Raw genomic sequence first — 21,440 nt, 5'->3', positions numbered from 1 at the left:
GTGTAGTATCATGCCTACTGCACTTTACTAGTCAATCACTAAATTTTAACTCACCTCTGTGGTGCGAGATATACCACCGCACCACACGAGTGACAATCTAAGTCTGTCCTAAAACCCTTCCCTATAGTGAGCCAAGTGGCTGCACAACATGGTAAGTGCGACTAGATTCTAGTCACGGATGGCTACACACCACGAAGTGGCCTATAGCCTGCAAGCCAACTGTGTCGTGAGAGAAAAACTGCTATACCATACATCTGGCACAACACAGAAAAACAAGTTAGTACACATAAGCAAGTGAAAATTATATCTCAAATAGTCTCTATCTGTTGGTAAATGCACTAGAGCTCTCCAACTGGGTAGTCTCTCAAACCTCTGCAATGCAAAAGAGAGTCACCGATTTTGATCGAAATCGGCGACTCTCTTTATATAAGCAATTTTTTTTATCGATATATCTTTCAATTGAAAGATACTTTGATCAAAAGATCTTTTGATCAAAACTAAAAAATACGCGTTTTCGGCTATTATTTGGGAATTCAGCAATAATAGCATTTTACACGTATAAGTTTTTTAGTACGGGCGTATAAATGCAGCCAAGGTCAAAACGAATGTGGTAAAGCTTGACTCTTAACCATACATCATGCCATCTTCGTATAAGTGACATGTCATTTCTTTCAACAACACCATTTTGCTCAGGTGTATACGGCGCTATACATTGGTGTTTTATCCCGCGAGACTAGCCAAACATGCATTAAATTCATGAGACATATACTCCCACCCTTATCTAAACAGAGGGTGTCCATAGTACATTCAAAGACATTTTAAGTCATAACCAAAAATTGCTTGAAACACATGAACACTTCAGACTTGAATTTAAGTGGATACACCCATGCATGCTTGGAGTAATCATCAATGCAAGTCATGAAATACAAGTAATTACGGAAGGATGGAATTTGCATAGGGCCATACACATCACTATGCACAAGTTGCCACGTGCATATAGCCCTTATCAAACCATCCTTTGGAAACTTTGAGTGTTGCATCTTACCCAAAATTTAAACATGCACTTATAAGGTGCTTCAAGAGGCAACAAAGAAGTGACCATATCATTTCTTTTGTAGACGCAACAAAGTCTTAGATGCCCAAAATGTGCATGCCAAAGTTTGGCATTTGAAACAGCCTTTAAATCCATAATTTCGTTTGCAAAAAAAATTCCACACTTGTCATACAAAGTGAGTTTCGAAAAAACCTCCTCTTATAGCAATGTCCTAAACCAAAAAGGAAAAAGAAAATTATCCTTGCTTGTGCAGCTCACTTTGAGCTCTCTTTAGCACTTTTTGCATTATATACATTTGGCAATTCACATTTAGCACATTTTGCATGGTGTCGACACCTTGACTACATTCCATTTCTATCTCTCCTTCTTTGCATGTGGACCACCTCTTAGGCCACCTTTGTGTTTTCACAACGGTGTAATATCTCCATTGGGAGACCTCACCCTTACTAAAACGTTTGGGGCACCATGTGAGAACCTTCTTCTTAGGGGACCTACCACGTCAGCATTGTCTGCATCACCGACAACTGTCGCACCACCTTCGACCACCAAACGGCCACTACAAATTCCACGGCTTGTGCCCGCAGAGTGCCCAAGGGACGATCGCCATATTCAAGGACTCCCAAGGTCTCTCTCTCTCTCTCTCTCTCTCTCTCTCTCTCTCTCTCTCTCTCTCTCTCTCTCTCTCTCTCAACTCATTGCTCAATGAGGGCACCCAACCTAGCTCAAATACCCCATTGTCTGGCCATATGCACCTGCATGTGGGTCAAATGGGACAACATGTGGCAGCTCCAAGTGAAATCCCTCCAAGTTCCTCAAAAACTACCACAAACCTTCCAAAAAAAAACTTGGTTTTTCCATCCTTCTTTAGTCAGTTGTTTGCAAATCTCTGTTTAGTAACCCAATGCCGCTCCGTAAAATCCCCCCAAAAGCCATCGCCTTGGAATTCAACTTCAAATGTGTGCTCCGCATTTTGATTGACCAATGACCTTGAACGATGCATATCAAAACTGGAAAAATTTCTCAGAGCCACGGTCACTTCCAACCACTAACTTCAACCTGCAATATCTTGGCACCCGCAACTCAAATTGATGTTCCGTCACTTCTTGTCAGCTATATATGATGTGCTTCACCTGTGCAAACTATGTCCAACTTCAAAAAACTCTTGATGGCACATTCTCCAATGTAGGTAAATTGACTCAGAACCGACCCTCGATAAAACTTCAAACCCTTGTATCTTGGCAACCAGGAGTCCGATTGTCGCTTTGTAAAGACCAACACGCTCGACACTTCAAGCACTTTCAGCACTTCAGCCATACGCTTTAGTATATCCCTTGTCAAACTTGCACTTTGTACCTCTTTTATTGCCCATGCCTACTTCTATTAGCCCATATATGCGTGCTTGTACCCATTGCCATGGTCGACACACTCTCGCTGAACATCTTTCATTCACAAATTTCACAATAAGACCAAGTCTAGCAAGTGAAGATACAAAAAAAATGGTTATTTTTTATGCCAAGTACATAAAGTGCATCAACTGAAAGAATTGGCATTTGCAGCAATAAGCACAATCTTTCCAACTCCTTTCATCGGATAAGAGGCATTGTTGGCACAAGTGACTGTATTCCCATGAGGGACATCCTCGAGGGAGTTAAACAAGTCACAATGAGAGGTAATGTGCTTTGTAGCACCACTATCAAAGTACCACACATGAGAATCTGCAGCAACTCACACACATGTATCATGCACAGAAGGATCATAAGTGCACTTTGCACTAAATGCCCACTCTACATCTACATCAACATCACAATCTCCTTTCACGAAAGACTCTACAGTAGCTACACTTGTAGTGGAACCAGCCTCTTTCTTCTTGGACTCATTTGCCTTTAATTTAGGACACTGCTTAATCCAGTGATCATTAGCCTTGCAATAATGGCAATGCATCTTCTTTTTTCCCTTTTCACCAGAACTCCCACTCGAAGTTTTGTCAGCAGAAGCATTAGGAACATGTGATTTTCCACTCGTAGAAGAATTGTGATAAGTGGCTAAATTATCGTTACCACTTTTTATTTGAGCAGCAATAAAAGCATGTCCAACTGCATGTTGTTTAGCCATGTTATTTCTTGAATGTGACTCCTACAATAACAATGTGCATAATGTATCAAACTTGACAATATCAAGATTTCCTTGAGTCATAAGTCTCCAAGTAGTAGCAAAAGTCTGGTAGGAATCTAGCAAAGCATCAAGAATAGTCTACACAAAGGAACTGTTCAAAATGAATTCACCTTCAAAAATGGTTTGCTCATTTATATACCGGCTAGGAAAGTCTCCATGTCATCTTCCTCATACATAATCTTCGACTATAGCTCTTTACGTAGCAATGCAATTTTAGCCTCCTACCGACTCTCACCAAAGCTCACTGAAATCTAAGAAAGTGAGCAAGCATGTGATGGCGATGATGGCGACTAAGCTCGAAAGGACGCAGCTTGCTCTGATACTAATTGTTGGAATTAGTGTCGCAAGGAAACACACATAGTTTGGAGAAGATGACGAAGCTCAAGGCACACAATAGAGATTAGTATTACTTAGTGTGAAATCGAAAGATAAGTTAGCCCTAGAATGATGGGTGTATATACAATGCACGGGGGACACCTTCGAGTGAGGGAAAAAATGCCCCGTCAGTCCTAAGTACCACATCACTACCACATATGTATGGTAAAAACCATCTCATGTCACTCTTTGGAATGGTTAGTGAAGCATTGTATGTAGCAAGAAAAACTGAAAGCCATAGGCTTACCTAGGTCTGAGGATCAACTGGGTCTTTAGCAATTTGTAGAGGATACAAATGCTATGGTGAGTAATGATGACCAATTAGTGAAATCCTTCTGGGAATGCTTGAATACCTTATGTCTGGCCAGTGGTTCTATGATAAGTCAAGCTAAAACTAGATTTAGAGTGAGACTTTCTTGATGTAGTCATGCAAGTTGTCTGTCAATCAATTGTGGATAGATAGGTGTTTAGCATGATTGGTATTCGAATGGGGTTTAATGTCTCTTTCAACCAGAGATGGAGTTGGGTTGTCCTAGATAAGTTTCGAAGGAAGCTAAACTCTTGGTAGAATTATCAACCCAACCTGTCTGCTAATATGTTTGTTCTAAATCACTACTTTCTTTCTTGCTTCATCCGTTTTCTGTCTTGTTGGATGCCATCTCAATGTCAAATGAATAAAATATACAATATGGCAAGAAGATTCCTCTTGGGTTGAGCTGAAGATATGAACAAAATACCCAAGGTTGCATGGAATACTTGGTTGATGTACGGAAAAGGAGAGAGGAGGCTTGGGAATCCTAAACATTCAACTACTTCCAACCAAGATCTCAACCAACTGGATAATGAGAGATGCTAGATCTACAAACTACTAGGATTTTCTTATTAAGAGGAACATGTACAAGTTCCACTTGAAGGAGTCCAAAGCTTGGAAGGACTTGACCCCATTTAAAATTAATATAATTTCTAATTCCCATTTTGAGCCTAGCTTGTTATGTGATTGTCTATAGGTATTGGAATGCTTGGCTTTATTTCAAAGACAAATGGTCTATACCAAGGAAAACGTTATTTTCTCTTAGCTTGTCTTCGAGACTCTATCTAGTTTGGATTTCATAGTCAGGATAAAGGTGTGTGTCTCTCAAGGAGAGCACAGAGTTGTCACAAAGTAGGATTAGAGAATGGAAGGATGTGTACAAAGAAGGAAGGTGGCTCAATAAAAATGACCTGCAATTAGAGAGTGGAATGTACAAAGAAGGAAGGTGTCTCAATAAGAATGACTTGCAACCTTATACAATATTTCACAAGGGTGTGTTGCCTTTCTATTATCCAGGATGGAAGTCATGAAGCCTGTTTTTCAGAGATGTTTCAAAGGTAATGTGGTGTCTCTTTCTAGAATATGTGAAGATAATTACAAGCACAAGAGGAAGAGGGAACTTTGTAACCTAGTCCTTGTAGCTAAACTAAATTCCAATGGAAGATGTCTTAGAATGCTCACCAATGGTCTTACAGATTCAAATGTTTGTGGGCTTTCCCTTTATCAATTAAAAATAGGTGTTTTATGTGGCTCATTCTCCATCGAGGTGTTGGGACTGAGCAAAAAGCAAAAAAAATTAGGGATAACTAGTTTTTTTCCAGATGCAACCACAATAAAGAATTCAAAAGGGAGTTGCAACAGGCTTGTGAGAAAGTTCAAGTAAAGGTATCTTGGAGAGAACCATTATTGGGTGAATGTAAGGGGATGGGCATACCTCTTTGGACTTGTCTCAGAAGTGCATACCTTTGGCAAATCTAGATGGAGAGAAACAAAGCATGTTTTGACATTCCTCAATCCGCTGATGCGACGCAACTCAGATTATGTTTCATCAATGTCATGAAAGAGGTCAATCTCATTCAAAGGATGTTGCAGAATTAGATGTAAAGGAAGTTCAAAAGCACAGCATATGACAGAGTTGGAGACATGTTCTTCTAAGTCTATATGACTCATCTAGACTCTATATGATACATGGTATTTGTCCCTTTTTGGTGGCTACAACTGATGTCAGTCTTTTATGATTTGCTTTGTAATAGACGAATGGCCCCTATGCTTCCTTGGGGGCATTTGTACTCTCTTTATCTTTAGATTACTTCAGTAGAGTTCTCTAAAAAGAAAACTTGCTTGTGGTGGAAATGTGAGCATCCCTTAATAAAATTTCGTGCTTGCCATTGGGAGAGGGATCAATTTTGGCACAAGGCTAACTAATGTCTCTCTCTCACACACACAAGAAGATTTAGAAATTTTCTCATGTAGGAAACGGAGTCTTTTTCAGTGTTTTTCATACAATGCATAACATCATGAGCTTCTGCGAGGGAGGCACCGCATACCACCTAGCTAGGTATGATTGGGGGCAGGGGACCACCGGCGAGGGAGGCACTGCATACCACCTAGCTAGGTACGGTGGTCCCCTGCCACCAATCATACCTAGCTAGGTGGTATGGAGTGCCTCCCTCGCAGAAGCTCATGATGTTGAGGTAAGTCACAATGTGGAAAATATTGTGAGAATTTATCAAAAACTTCTTCTCTCTCTCTCTCTCTCTCTCTCTCTCTCTCTCTCTCTCTCTCAAGAGGGGCGAATATGTAGATCATCCATGTGTTGAGGATATGCGAGTCGGGACTCCGCCGACCTCAGCTGATGAAAGAAAGGGCAGGGAGGCAAAAGAGGACAAGCAAGGAGGGACTCGGGAGGTAGCCTAAGCAGGCAGAAGAACATGATGGGCGAAGCAGGACAAGCGACGGCCGCATGAGCATCAGCATGAGAGCTCCCGCGCTCTTAAATGCGAGCATGATCTTCTTATCATGGCCACTGCGTGACCCCGATTCGGGCCACCCACGCTGTCGTTATACGCAAAATGCATGACCCCCTTCACTTTCTAGTCCCCACTACCTACACATGATCACATTAATGCTCTTGTCCCACTCTCCCTCTCGAGTCTCTACCAAGCTCTCACTCATGAGTCATACCCCCTCGCACATGAACTAACCATGGTGATTAAAAGTGGTTAATCTTTTTGAAAAACATGAACTTGAATTCTAAGGAAGCTTGTCATTTGAAGGGAGAGAGTCAAGCTAGAGACAAGCATGTGGAAACCATACAAAGTCTCCCTTTGGAATAAAAAGAGAGCATAGTAGCATCACACCAGTTCTGCCATTTGATACATCTGTAAAGAAAACAGATAGGGCTACACGTTACATCTTTCATTTGCCCTCAATTGCTAATCTTGTTGATGAAATGTGTGATCGAACTATTATGCGCCCAGAAGAATGTAGGATAACTTTAGGGGATCTTGCCACGTGTCCTAAATAACAGAATTTTAAAGTGGGAGAACCATGTGATGCACACTCTCTCGCTCGATCACAATGTCAAATTGTGCTCTTGGAATCTTGGCTTCCATGGTAGCTCATGTTTGAAGGCTTTCATGACTAATGACAACCCCAGGTCCCAGGAGGGATCAAGGGTTATAATAACCTCCTCAAATGGAGCATGATCTCTACTGTCCGATGCACTTTATGAACTTAGGTTTGAACTACAGGTGAACACAGTATGTGTTAACTATGTGTAAACTCAACAAGGAGGTGGTGTGGTCAAGCATCACGAGAGCCCAATTTTTCTTCACCTTTGGAAACAGATAATTGAGAATCATTGATGATCTTAGGCTGCTGATCCCTCCTAGAATGGGGGTTATCATATATAGGTAGGTCTCACCACCTCTCTATCCATCCATGGCCAATTCATATTGGACACCCTTGCTTTCATTTTTTACCACAACCATATTGTGGAAATACAAATGGAGCCATACACAATCATGCCATGCATTATATGATGCCACCAATTGATGACAAGGACAATATCACCTATGCTGGCCTATAGTGTAAATTTCTTGATTGTAAATGAAAACTCTCAATTGCAATTTCATTGGACCTTAATTTTCAAAGTAAACAAGGTGAAGCCTCACTTAGGCATTTTAAAACAAAAATAGAATGGGGTCACATGAGGCTTTTAAAAGGGGCCATCTCACTAACGAAGGAAGGCACCCAAAATTTTGTATGTCTTACTCCCTTCTCCTCTAAGGAATTTTTTAGCATATCGAAAAAAAAGCGTAAATCATAGTAATTATTTGGATATAGGATAAAAATATAGTCCAAGAATTTTATTTTTAAAAAAAGTTGCAAATCAAATATATCTGTCGATACAAGGAATATACTTTTCTCCTGGTAATCTCTTGAACATCCATGTGAAATAATGTGCATAGGAATCTACACAAATGCAAACACACTTTACCCTCAACTATAGTCTAGCGCTTGCAAAATTTGGTCTTCTAGCATATTCTCCTTGAAAATCTATTAGCTCTTAAATTCACATAGCACGAGCTTAGTTGATGAGTAAAACCTCCACTCCCCCCACTATTTATGGGTCCAACCCAATGTGAGGACAAGGGTCCTACAATGGATGGTGGCATTGGGCCCTTATTAACTTATAAATGAGGGGCTAGATGGGAGGAATGCTAGCCCATTCATACCCTTCTCCTTTCAACGGTGGTACCATAGGAACTAATTTGAGGACAACCTTCCTACAATGGATGGTGGCATGGGGGGCTATATTTACTTTGAAATAGAGGGTTGAATGGGAGGACTGCAAGGTCATTCATCCCCTTCTCATTTCACCCAATGCTTAGCAAATGGGGCTATTGTGAGGACAACCTTCCTACAACGGATGGTGGCCATATGTTTACTTTTAAATCGAGGGTTGGATGGGAGGAGTGCCAAGCCATTCATACCCTTCTCCTTTCACCCAATGCTTAGCAAATGGTATTGAAACATTTTCAACTTTTCCCACAAAGAAAGCTAAAAGATTCTTCGGAACTTGTACAACATCTAAAAAATATAGTTGATTATATTGCACACTATATGTTTATAATAGAATACATGAGACAAGGAGTCCATAGAAAGGTAGTAATTGCAATCAAGTTCCCCTACAATAGAAAGTCAGTGAGATTTAAGATAATCGAGAATAACAATTAAGTTTTAGCCTTAGGTAGGGTTTAGACTAGGTGGAGGAAAAGGAGGAGACATGGGCATACATGCTTGGTGGCGTGAAGGATTTTCTCGCGTGCGCATGCACACTCACACAAAGAGAGAGAGAGAGAGATTTGAGAATGGCCTCCCTTCAAAAATGGCAACATTGCACACACTATCAAATGTAGGCAAAGATATAGTTGAAACGAACAACCCCTCAAGGCCAACCCTTTCAGTAACCAATAAGCTAGCTACAAATGCCAAGATTACTTTTATTAAATTAAAGAATCTTTGTTTAGCTCATCACAAGTGTGAATGAGAGAGGGACGGAAGAGAAGTAGAGGTGGATGGTCCAACCACCTCAGATACCACATGCAAGGATTAATGATGCCAAGGAGGATGGGTTAGTGTAGCATTCATGGTTAGATTATTATGATGATTAACACTAACACTAGCTAGAGCAGCTCAATGCTAATGACACAAGAAGTAGGGCAAATAATCAAAATCTCATCGCATAGTGATAGCACTAAGTTACAAGGCTAGAAAGGTTACCATTGAGCATAGATGTGAGCTCATTATACAGGAGGAGGGGTAGGTTGGATGACATCATAAGTGAGGTGTGCGGGGTTCTCAAAATCAGCCCAAATGGAGAGGATCATGGAAAAACTCGTATGCACCTTTTTAGGCCCTATTTTGATCTAGCAAATGGACTCATATGCAAGTGTGCTAGCTCTAGAAATGTCCATGGGTCATATATGTATGGATGGGCATCATTTTCCATCATATAATCATCATGCATGGCTAGGGAGAGCCTCCATAAATCTAGGTAATCTAGGGTTGTCCCAATAGGTTTTAGGGAAAGAGAGAGTAAATCTCAATATGCCAACAAGGCTCATTAGCCTTTTCACCATGTGAGAGAAAGGAGAGAGCAAGTCGAAGGACTTGTGAGAGAGAGAGAGAGAGCACCTTGAGCAAGTGCATGCATAGATACATAATTCATTATTATGAGGGTAAACCCTCTTTGTGTTTGAAGAATTTTGTACATGATATCAGTAACACATATACATACATACCACCAAAAAACTATATATATATATATATATATATATATATGTTGTTTCCATATCTAGACATATTGTTGTATGTGCATCTTAATTTTTGTATATGTGTTTATGTATATGAATGGCTACATGTATACACATAATAATATTATATTTCATGTGAAGTTTTTACCATCATATGGTAGTGATGTGTGTGAACATACTAGGGATTTACAGGAAAAACATTTCGCTCACTAGGAGGTCTCTTCCCCTGAACTTGTATATACATCCACCATATGGTAGTGATATACATCCATCGTATGGTTGTGTGTGTGTGTGTGTGTGTGTGTGTGCGTGCGCGCGCACGCTAACTGTTAAGTATGGAGCCTGATTTACCCCTTGTAAGTTTTTGTGTTAAAAATGCACATTTGTAAGGCCCCCATTATGAGGAGAAGCTATCGTGCATGAAGAAAAATCACTCACCGGAAATAAAAATCACTCGTCGGAAACCAAATTTTTCATGCACATTCATCGAAATATTCCTTTTCGCTGGAATATTATGGTCGGACAACGGGCAGAAAGTGGTCGAAAAACGACCGTCGGTTGGCCGGTTGGCCGGTGGTTGGAAGTCAATGGCCGGTGGCCGGGGGCTGAATTCAATGGCAGACTTGTCTTTTCAAGGGCGGCCACACATGGGCGGATTGGAGGGTCCGATTTGGACTTATCTACACAAGGGCAGCTACACATGGCTACCTCTCATGAGAGAGGGCAGCCCTTTTGGCCTATAAAAGGAGGCCATTTCTACACACATTTTACAGTGTGAAGTTGATGCAACAAGGTGGGTGTGAGGTGGTGAGAGTGAAGCAAGGCAGGAGCTCCAAAAGGGTATAATCCTTTTGTGACCTACTTCTTGTTTTGAAGTACTAAAGCCATTGAATGGCTGCTTTCCCGTGGACGTAGCCCACATTGGTCAACCATGTATATCGTGTGTACTCTCTCTCTCTCTCTCTCTCTCTCTCTCTCTAATCTCTTGTGTGTGAAAATTATCTCTCTCCATTGAGTAATCTACTCAATTATCTACTTAGCTACGTCATATTTCCTAACAACTGGTATCAGAGCAAGGTTTGCTTGTAGCTAAATTATCTCAAGGAAAGGATTCCTTGAATTGAGTAGGAGTAATGGCGGAGGAAGGGAATCTCAAGATCGAGAAGTTCAATGGCAAAAACTACCAACATTGGAAGATGCAGATTGAAGATCATCTCTACCAGAAGGACCTCTATTTGCCACTAGGCGGTCTTGCAAAGAAGCCCGTAACGATGGCAGATGAAGCATGGATTTTCCTTGATCAAAAGGCACTGGGAACATTTCGGTTAAGCTTGGTGTCAACGGTGGCCTTCAACGTTCCGGAGATGAAGACCACGGAGGACTTGATGAAGTCACTTGATGAATTTTACGAGAAACCATCGGCATCCAATAAGGTATTTCTCATGAAGAGCTTGTTCAATCTAAAGATGGCAGAGAATGGTTCAGTTGCAGAACATCTAAATGACTTTAACACCAACATAAGTCAACTTCGATTGGTGAATATAAATTTCGATGACGAAGTGTGAGCTCTCCTTATACTATCGTCTCTATCGGATAGTTGGGACAGCCTTGTGATGGCTGTAAGTAATTCTATTTCTAGCATAAATACTCTTAAGTTTGATGATGTTGCGGGTGTTCTCCTAAGCGAGGAAATAAGAAGGAGAAGCACAGGAGAATCATCAAGTGTTGCACTGTCAGTGGAAACAAGAGAAAGGCCGAAGGAGAGGTTCAAAAACCAAAAGGGTCATGATCACTCAAGACGGAGCAAGTCACGCACAAAGTCAGTTCTTGAATGTTCCACGTCAAGAAGGATTGCTGGTCCAAGAAGAAGGAGTCGGAGTCTCAAGACAACAAGCCAACATTGGAGGCCAATGTGGCAGGTAAAGTAGAGCAAGATGCTCTAATTCTCTCATTAGAAAATGTGTCTAATTCCTGGATAGTAGATTTTGGGGCTTCATTCCATGCTACACCACACAAGCAACATTTCAAGATTACACCAAAGGTAATTTTGGGTATGTATACTTGGGAGATGATGAAGCTTGTGAAATTGTCGGCAAAGGTATAGTTTGTATCAAAACTGCTAACGGAAATGAATGGAAGCTTAAAGATGTTAGGCATGTTCCTTCTCTTCGCAAAAATTTGATCTCTATAGGACAATTGGACAATGAAGGTCACAACATTGCATTTGGAAGCAAACGGTGGAAGATCTCAAAGGGATCTTTGGTGGTTGCCAAGGGAGAAAAGGTTGGTACACTTTACTTGTGTACTGCTAGCACGCAACCGTCAGCTTGTGCAACAACTATAGAAGTCGACAGTGCGGTGTGGCACTACCGGCTTGGGCATATGAGTGCCAAAGGAATGCAAATCCTTCAAACAAAGAAGCTTCTACTAGGTTTGAAAGAAGTGGACTTAGAGTTCTGTGAAGATTGTGTTTATGGTAAACAAAAGAGGGTAAATTTTCAAAATTTTGGAAATGAAAGAAAAAATAAATAACTTGAGTTGGTTCATTCTGACGTTTGGGGTCCTACAAGTACACCATCACTTGGTGGCTCATTGTACTATGTAACATTCATAGACGATGCGACTAGGAAAACATGGGTTTATGTAATGAAGAATAAATCCGATGTGTTTTCCATATTTCAAAGGTGGAAAGCCTTTGTGAAAAATGAAACAGGTACTAAGGTTAAATGCCTTAGATCCGACAATGGAGACGAATATTGCAACCCAGCTTTTGAAAGCTTTTTTGCTAGCAATGACATTCGGAGGCAAAGAACAACCCCAAGGACACCTCAACAAAATAGCATTTCCGAAAGGATGAACAGAACAATCATGGAGAGAGCACAAAGCATGCGGCCTACCGCTTGAGCTTTGGACGAAAGCTATAAGTACATATGTGTACTTAATCAACCAGTCACCCTCAGCGGCATTGGATGGGGGTGTTCCAGAAGAGGCATGGACAGGTAAACCGGTGAATTATGCATTTCTCAAAGTGTTTGGGTGTGAGGCTTTCATGCATATAGATAGAAGCCTAAGATCAAGGCTAGATGCAAACTCCAAAAAGTGTTTCTTCATGGGCTATGGAGAAGGTGACTTTAGGTATCGCCTATGGAATCCTGAAGATGGTAAAATCTTTAGGAGTAGGGATGTAATTTTTAATGAACAAAATATGTACAAAGATTACTTGGAAAGAAAACAAACAAAAGAAACAAGTGATGAGTACATGGAGCTTGAGGACGGTGAAGACTCAAGGACAACAAATGGTGACAATGTGCAACAACGTCAACCAAATGAGGAGCCTCAACCGATTCCTCGAAGATCTACAAGAGCAAGTAGACCTCCAGAAATGTTCGTTCCATCCTTCAACCATCTCTTGATCTCAGATTCTGGAGAGCCAGAATCATACGAAGAAGATATGCACACGAATCCAAAGAAGAATGGATGAAGAGTATGCAAGTGGAGATGGACTCACTACATCGCAACCAAACATGGGAGTTGGTTGAGTTGCCTAAAGGTAAGTGGGCACTTCAAAACAAATAGGTGTACAAGCTGAAGGAAGAAGAAGGTGGAAAGAAAAGGTACAAGTTTAGGCTTGTGGTAAAAGGGTTTTCTCAAAAGAAAGGTATTGACTTCAATGAAATATTTTCTACTGTTGTAAAAATGAACTCAATTAGGCTTGTCTTAAGCCTTGTGGATTCTCGTGATCTAAATCTTGAGCAAATGGATGTAAATACGGCATTCCCTCACGGTGACTTAGAGGACGAAATTTACAAGCTACAACCAAAGGGGTATGAAGTAAAACGTAAGGAGAAAATGGTTTGCAGATTAAAGAAGAGCTTGTATGGTTTAAAGCAAGCATCAAGACAATAGTACTTAAAGTTCGATAGATGGATGTTGGATCATGGATTCACAAGATGCAACTTGGATCACTTCGTCTACACAAAGAATTTGGGAATGGGAAGTTCATCATCCTAATGGTGTATGTTGATGACATGTTGATTGCAAGTGCTAACATGCAGGGCATCAAAGACCTAAAAGAGGAGCTGTCCAAATCTTTTTCAATGAAAGATTTAGGTGCTGCAAAGAGGATACTTGGTATGAAGATATCAAGGGATAGGACGAAGAAGACAATAAATCTATCTCAAGAGGATTACATCAAGAAGGTACTAGAAAGGTTTGCAATGCAAGATGCAAAAACAGTTTCTACACCTTTGGCTGGTCACTTTAAACTAACCAAGGATATGTGTCCAAAGACACAAGAGGAGATAGCCTATATGTCTAAAGTTCCATATGCTGCAGCGGTAGGTTCTCTTATGTATGCTATGGTCTGGACAAGGCCAGGCATTGCACATGCAGTGGGAGTTGTAAGTAGGTTCATGGACAACCCAAGTAAAGAGCATTGGCAAGCTGTGAAGTGGATACTTAGGTATCTAAAAGGGACAACAACAAATGCTTTGTTTTTTGGAGGAACTGATATTTTTCTTCAAGGATATGCTGATGCAGATATGGCAGGTGACAAAGATACTTGAAGGAGCACTACTGGCTATGTCTTCACAGTTGGAGGCACAGTAGTAATTTGGGCTTCAAGCTGCAGAAAGTGGTCTCACTTTCTACCACGTTATCACTTCATACGCACTCTTTTGGAAGAGGGACAGCTAAAGCTATGAAAGGTGCATACAAGTGAAAATCTTGCAGACATGTTTACAAAGGTCGACAACAAGGATAAGTTGAGCTTTTGCTCATCTTCAATCGGCATTCAACGATAAGAAGCCAGGATGGAAAGCAGTCACAGGTTTGGTTTCGAGATCAGTCTCCAAGTGGGAGATTGTTAAGTATGGAGCCTGATTTACCCCTTGTAATTTTTTGTGTTAAAAACGCACATTTGTAAGACCCCCATTATGAGGAGAAGCCATCATGCGTGAAGAAAAAGAAACCAAAATTTTCACGCCCATTCGCCGGAATATTTCTTTTTGCCAGAATATTATGGTCGGACGGCGGTCGAAAAGTGGTCGAAAAATGACCGGCCGGTTAGCCGATGGCCGGTAGTCAATGGCCGGTGGCCGGTGGCCGAATTCAAATGCGGACTTGTCTTTTCAAGGGTGGCCACACATGGGCGGATTAGAGGGTCCGATTTGGACTTATCTACACTATGGCGGCTACACATGGCTACCTCTCATGAGAGAGGGTAACCCTTTTGGCCTATAAAAGGAGGCTATTTCTACACACATTTTATAGTAAAGTTGATGCAACAAGGTGGGTGTGAGGTGGTGAGAGTGAAGCAAGGCGGGAGCCCCAAAAGAGTATAATCCGTTTGTAACCTACTTCTTGTTTTGAAGTACTAAAGCCATTGAGTGGTTGCTTTCTCGTGGATGTATCCCACATTGGGTCAGCCACGTATATCGTGTGTAATCTCTCTCTCTCTCTCTACTCTATAATCTCTTGTGTGTCAAAATTATCTCTCTCCATTAAGTAATCTACTCAATTATCTACTTAGCTACTTCATATTTCCTAACATGAACATACTAGGACTGACGGGGCGATTTTTTCCCCTCAACTTGTATATACATCCATGCCACTAGGGCATCATTTCTCTACTGATACTACTTTCTTTGTTGTTTACCTTGAAGCTTCTTTTTTGTACCCAAGCTGTATGTGTGCATTTTTGCACCCTTACTCCAACAATTGATATAATATCATGCTTTGGCATCCCACCCAGCATGGTTTTCACCCTTCTTGCTTATATTCTTGCATTGAGGAGAGGTGCCTACGAGGTCATCCTTTGGTGAGGGATGACATGAGCATTAGGGTAAGGGTCACTTGTTAAGCACTTGTTAAGGCTTAGTGCTCATAAAAGTTTCATTTAGGCTCATTTCAAATGTCATTTTTACAGTAAGCAACATTGGATTGGCCATTCTTGATAACAATGATGTTTTTTGCAATGGTTTTTGTTGAGGACAAATTGGATGGAGAGAACTATCCCTTAAGGGCATATATGTGCAACATGTTTTGTATAGGTTTAAGATGTACAATCAGCCCTTGTGGATACATGGTCCATTGAAGATGGTCTAGGTTCGAGCAGTTTTGGTGCATCTGCTAGAGTTATTTTACCCATTGCCAAGACATCATGTTGGTCTGTTAGAGATGTACATGCTCATGCCTAGATTTACTCTCTATTAAGTGTTACATTCATCCACAAATTTTCTCATTAAAAAAACATGCATGGTATTCTAGCTACTTTGTATAAGAATGCCTACTTTGTACAGAGATTGCAATGAGGCATGCTTATGTAAAGAGTTAGAATCCAAAACTACCACGACCCAGTGTTTCAAGCTCGCACCAAGCACATTAAGATTGCAATGAGGCATGCTTATGTAAAGAGTTAGAATCCAAAACTACAGTGTTTCAAGCTCGCACCAAGCACATTAAGATGCATTACCACCATGTGAGAAAGAGACTTTGTACATGAGAAATTATTTTGGCTTATGAACCTATGTAAGGCAACCTTTTTAGATCTTTTCACAAAGGCCCTACCTCATGGAGAAGATTGAAGTTATCTTTAAGCTTAGGGATTTCCTCCCCTTTGTGGATTGATCATTTTTCATAGGGTCCAAAAACTCCCTATACGTGATTGCCAACTCATATCCACCACATAGCTCCCATGGGGGGTTTGACGCCATGATATGTTATTGTTGGGTGTGAACACGCTCAGGGCACCTTTTCCCTCACAAGGATCAAACCCCCCCCCCTCCCCCGGCCTTCTAGATTTTATGTAGGCCCATAGCCCTAGAAAATCACATACCTTTATACTTGCACACTAGATAATACTACATTATGTGTTGTGTTCCTTTGATCCTCTCCTTCATCACCCATAGCCCCAGCGCATCACTTATCTTTGCACTTGCACACTAAGTATCACTACTTCTTGTATGCTTCCTTTGCTTGTGGGAAGCCCTTAGAGCATCAATTGTCAAAGGTAATCTCTCTCACAAGGAGATTTCTTTGAGAAGTGGAAAAGATGGAAACAAGATCCCTTAAGTGGCCGTTCAATACTATACTCTTCGTAAATACAAAGGTGATTTGGGTCTACTAGACATAGAGAATCTGGCTATGGCAGCCAAATGGATCTTCCGATCCATAACATTTGAGGAATTTTTTTCTCTTCTTATAAATCAGAACACTAACTCTTTTTCACTTAGTTCTTTGTAGAGCATGGAAAGAGTTTAACTTCAGAGACATTATGGAAGGCCAAATAGCCAAGTGGATCCATTTTGATATGTAGATTTTGGAACTCTTGCATAAAATACTCCCAGCTCAACATAGAACACCTAAGTGACCTTCATTTTTCCATGTCTAACTCTATCTAGTTTTATCCCTATCAAAGTCGACAATGTGGAAGCGTAGAACCAAGCGAGATTGCGAGAGAGAGAGAGAGAGAGAGAGAGAGAGAGAGAGAGAGAGAGAGAGAGAGAGAGAGAGTCTATTGAGCCAACTAATTGGGCAATGAACTAGATTATAATACAATGGGGGCTAGGTGCTTCTTATAAACCACTTTGGGGTCCATAAGTACCCCCCTCAGAGAATTTTCCTACTGAGAATTATGTCAAATAAGTAAACATTGGGTTGTTCACTTGACATGCTATAACTTTAACACCCTCTTTGCAGCTCATAGTGGACCTATGTTGGAAGACCAAGTCGATAAAGAAGCTACCATGGACACCCCAATAGTTGTAGCTAGTGGATACACCTCGCATTTTCTTCCACCGACCTTTTACCTGAGAAGAATTCCATCTTAAGCACCAATTGCATCAAAGAAAATTGAACTATAGACCACACTACGTCCAAGAATCCCCATTCTTGAACTATGAACACATCACGTCCAACCTTGCCTAGACATTGCGTCCAAGAGTCCTCATGAACTATGAACACATCACTTCCAAACTTTCCTAGAGAATGAACTTTTGGAACGCATCCCGTCCATAATTTGACCAACAACAATGGATTTTGCACACATCCATAGTGTTTTGTGTACTTGCATTGGTTCCTTGCCAGATGCATCTACCTTGAACTCCCACTCATGGGTTCAAACATTGATAACTTGAACCTCCTTTTGCCCCTCTTTGCCGCTCTTTGTCGCTCACAAGCCTCTCTCTAGCTGAAGTAAGTTGTGGCAACAAACACCTAATTACAAATATGGCATTATGGCCACCATCATGTGTGCCATGCCAATTTCTTGAGTCAAAATTGTATCATCGCTATCCATGTCAAGCGTTCCTTTGCCTTTGTCCTCTTGCAAGCTCTTGCATTTTCCTTTGGCTTCACATTCTCAAGAGGCATTTATAACAATGCCTCTTGTACCTCATAGGTATCAAGGTAGCTAACTAAGCACTAGTTATCAATGCCCTTTCCAAAGCTTGGATGAACTTGGTTCTCCGTGGTCACTGGAGGCCTCTCGTTGGTAGAAGATAATCCTCTTGCGTCACACTACAGACACCATTGCACCTCCTTTGCCAACAAAAATGTTGGTCTTCAACGAATAGCTTTTCCTCAGCAGCCCCCTCATCGTCCAAAATTGCAAGTACTGAGGACCCTTCTCAATGGAATTTTGAAACACCCTAAAGAGCCTCTAAGGAAGGAGCCTCGTGATCACCACCTCTCAAAACACAGCCATGGAGTAACTCCAAGTCAATGGCACAAAGGTTGGCAAGAATCAAAACACAGAGGTCCTCAAAGCTAGCATTGTCCTACCTTGGTAGCATTCCCAAAAGCTACCACACAAGCAAAAAAGATTGGGGCCCTTCATAGCATTTCAACACGCTAGGCCATAAGAGAATGCGAGAGAGAGAGAGAGAGAGAGAGAGAGAGAGAGAGAGAGAGAGAGAGAGAGAGAGAGAGAGAGAGAGAGAGTCGATTGAACCAACCAACTAGGCAATGAATGGATTATAATACATGGGGGATGGATGCTTCTTATATACCACTATGTGGTCTATAAGTACCCCCCTCACAGAATTTACCTACCCAAAATCATGTCAAATAAGTAAAATGAATACCTAAGAACAAACTAAATACTAGGTACACATTGGGATCTTCGCTATACTTGTCAAGGGGAGTTAGCCCAATGGTGAAGGTGAGGGGCCCTAAGCGCACCCACTATGGTTCAACCCCTGAGACATGTGGGTGTGGGATCAATGATAGCGGTTCACTAGTTCCAATTGCCACCATTGTTAAGGCTTTGATGCACAATTATGATAAGCCTCAGAGCCTTGCAAAAGAATTGTGTGAAAAACTAAATAATTGAACAATGATAATGTAGGTTCAAGAGTGTGGGATTTTTCCACCTCCATCAAACACTTTGGTTTGTTGTGGTTAATTCTTCATCAAGCAATGCGGACTAGCTTCAAAAGCTAGCAAAATTGGGAAGGAAATGGGTGGTGCTGCACAATCACTCTTGAAAATCTATATTATTGGCATCATATGAATTTCTTGAGATTAAAAAATAACCATTAAGTGATGCAATAACAAAAAACCATTTTCATGCTAGCCAAAAGTGTAGCTATGCATATGTCTAGGAACAAAGCATGGGACAGTAAGATCGAAGAGCAAAAAGGCTTAGACATGACATATAACCACCTTGGTGAGATACAAGAGCCAAAAGAGTCTGATAAAGAGTAAGACTCTCCTCTCCAAGTTTTGATGCTACAAAAAGAAGGACTCTAGAGATATGTTGCTAAGATAGGTTTACCAAAACATCCTAAGAACTTAAGGGGATATGGTTGGACTATGCATTTGAGATCCTTCACTATAGACCTTCTTGCAAGGGTCACTAGCTGTTGAATACCTTTTAGGTTTAAATCCATACATGCATGGTGCCTTTCTATCTCTATCGTCCACAACTAGCTGAAGAACTTAGTCAGGTGTTGATCTAGCTCTAGTAAAAGCATCTGAGTAGTAATCTTACATCTTTCGCTTGGAGGCAATGCTTGAGAGTTATGAAACCCCTCCTAAAAGCTTAAAATGAATTTTTATTTAATATGTTCCATTATAAGTATAGCCATGAGATTAAAATGCTTGCATGATCCCTTCCTTCAGAAGGAGTCTTTAAGCTAAGTATTCAGTCACCGTAATTATTTTCCAACTCTGCCATATGTGATTGTGCACAGAAGGAGAACAATAGACTGTGGTGTTTAAGTTTGTTGCAGCTTCCTTCATCGGAGAAGACATAACAACAATAGCCTTTGCTACTTTGTCCTTGAAGATTTCAAGTACACTATATATATCTATTTCCCAAAAAGAGCTTTATTCCTTTGCAGCCACATTTCCACACCGAAGATGTTCTAACACAATTCCATAGGGGCACATCTTACCCTTTGCGTTCTCCAAATAGGATCTCCTTCCATGTAAAGGGCTGAGGATATATCTCCTTAAAATATTTATGAATGAAAGACAAGAGGCTAGTATTAGCAGTGCAAGAAAAGAAAATATGAAGTGTGGTCTCTACAAGTGTATGACACAGACACCATGAGTCGTGATGTAAGTGGGGTAAAAAATATATGCACAACCAAGCCTTGGGTTGATGTATTTCATAGCAAAGTGGTTCCTATTCCTCTCTCATGCAAGTTATAGCCGAAACAAAGAATATTGAGAATGTCATTTAGAGGAGTTGAAGGAATAGAAGCAATATATTAATAGCATTGTCATTTTGTGGAATATCTAAAGAGGATTTGGAAACGCCTCCTTCTCTTGCCATTGCTATTGAAGATTTATCCAAAAGCCACTTTGGCATGTCAAGAGTTATGGTGTATGGGGCATACACTGGGTAAGCAAGAAGCCCCTTGCTTGGGAGAAAGTCCAATTGTGTGCACTATGTCAGATGAGACCACGAAAAATCTTATCTTTGACTCACAGTTGGAAGTATCTCAGAGGCATAATTTTTTTGTATGTGAAGATCACACTATTACACAACAAAATGTGTGTCGCAATGCATATGAGGATAGGAAAAAGAAAAACAAGGAGATATCTCTTGAAGAAACATGCTCAAGGAGGAGGCAAGTCCATTGAGCAAATAGGAACACGTGACCTATGAGACCAAGTTACACTTGCCAAGTATGCTTTTGGAATTGTAGTGGATACCCATGGAATCCGGGGATTGACATAGATGAACTGACTAATGAGATTGATGTTGTACTTCTTGTATGATGCACAAAGGATTAATGAGATAAAGAATACAATGTACATTCATTGATGTGGTTAAAAAATCTCCAATAACTAAGATGGAAAGGGGGGGATAGCCTGTAGAATTAAAAAAGGTTTAGAAGATTTTTGAGCGATTGTAAAGAATGACAAACACAAACGTTATATATGGTTGAAACTTATGATACCAAAAAGAGCACCCATTTTTGTAGTCGATTGGTACATTCCTCATCATCACGATTGCCCCTTTTATGCTTGCATGGATAAAGATCAACCATTTTTTTTATTTAGAGGACATAAATGCAAAGGTTATCTTTGGGGACATAAATGCCATCACAAAAATATTACAACAGGATACAAAACAATATATATGTGAGACAATTCAAGGGATCTGGAGAAAGTTCACTTGTACGATCGTACTTCAATGGATGAGAAATTTGGATCACTATGGTAAGCTACTTTTGCACATGTGTAATAGTATGGG

The sequence above is a fragment of the Adiantum capillus-veneris genome, chromosome 17, assembly GCF_014529385.1.
Source record: "Adiantum capillus-veneris isolate H3 chromosome 17, ASM1452938v2, whole genome shotgun sequence".
Taxonomy (NCBI): Eukaryota; Viridiplantae; Streptophyta; class Polypodiopsida; order Polypodiales; family Pteridaceae; genus Adiantum; species Adiantum capillus-veneris.
This window is presented reverse-complemented; position numbering follows the sequence as displayed.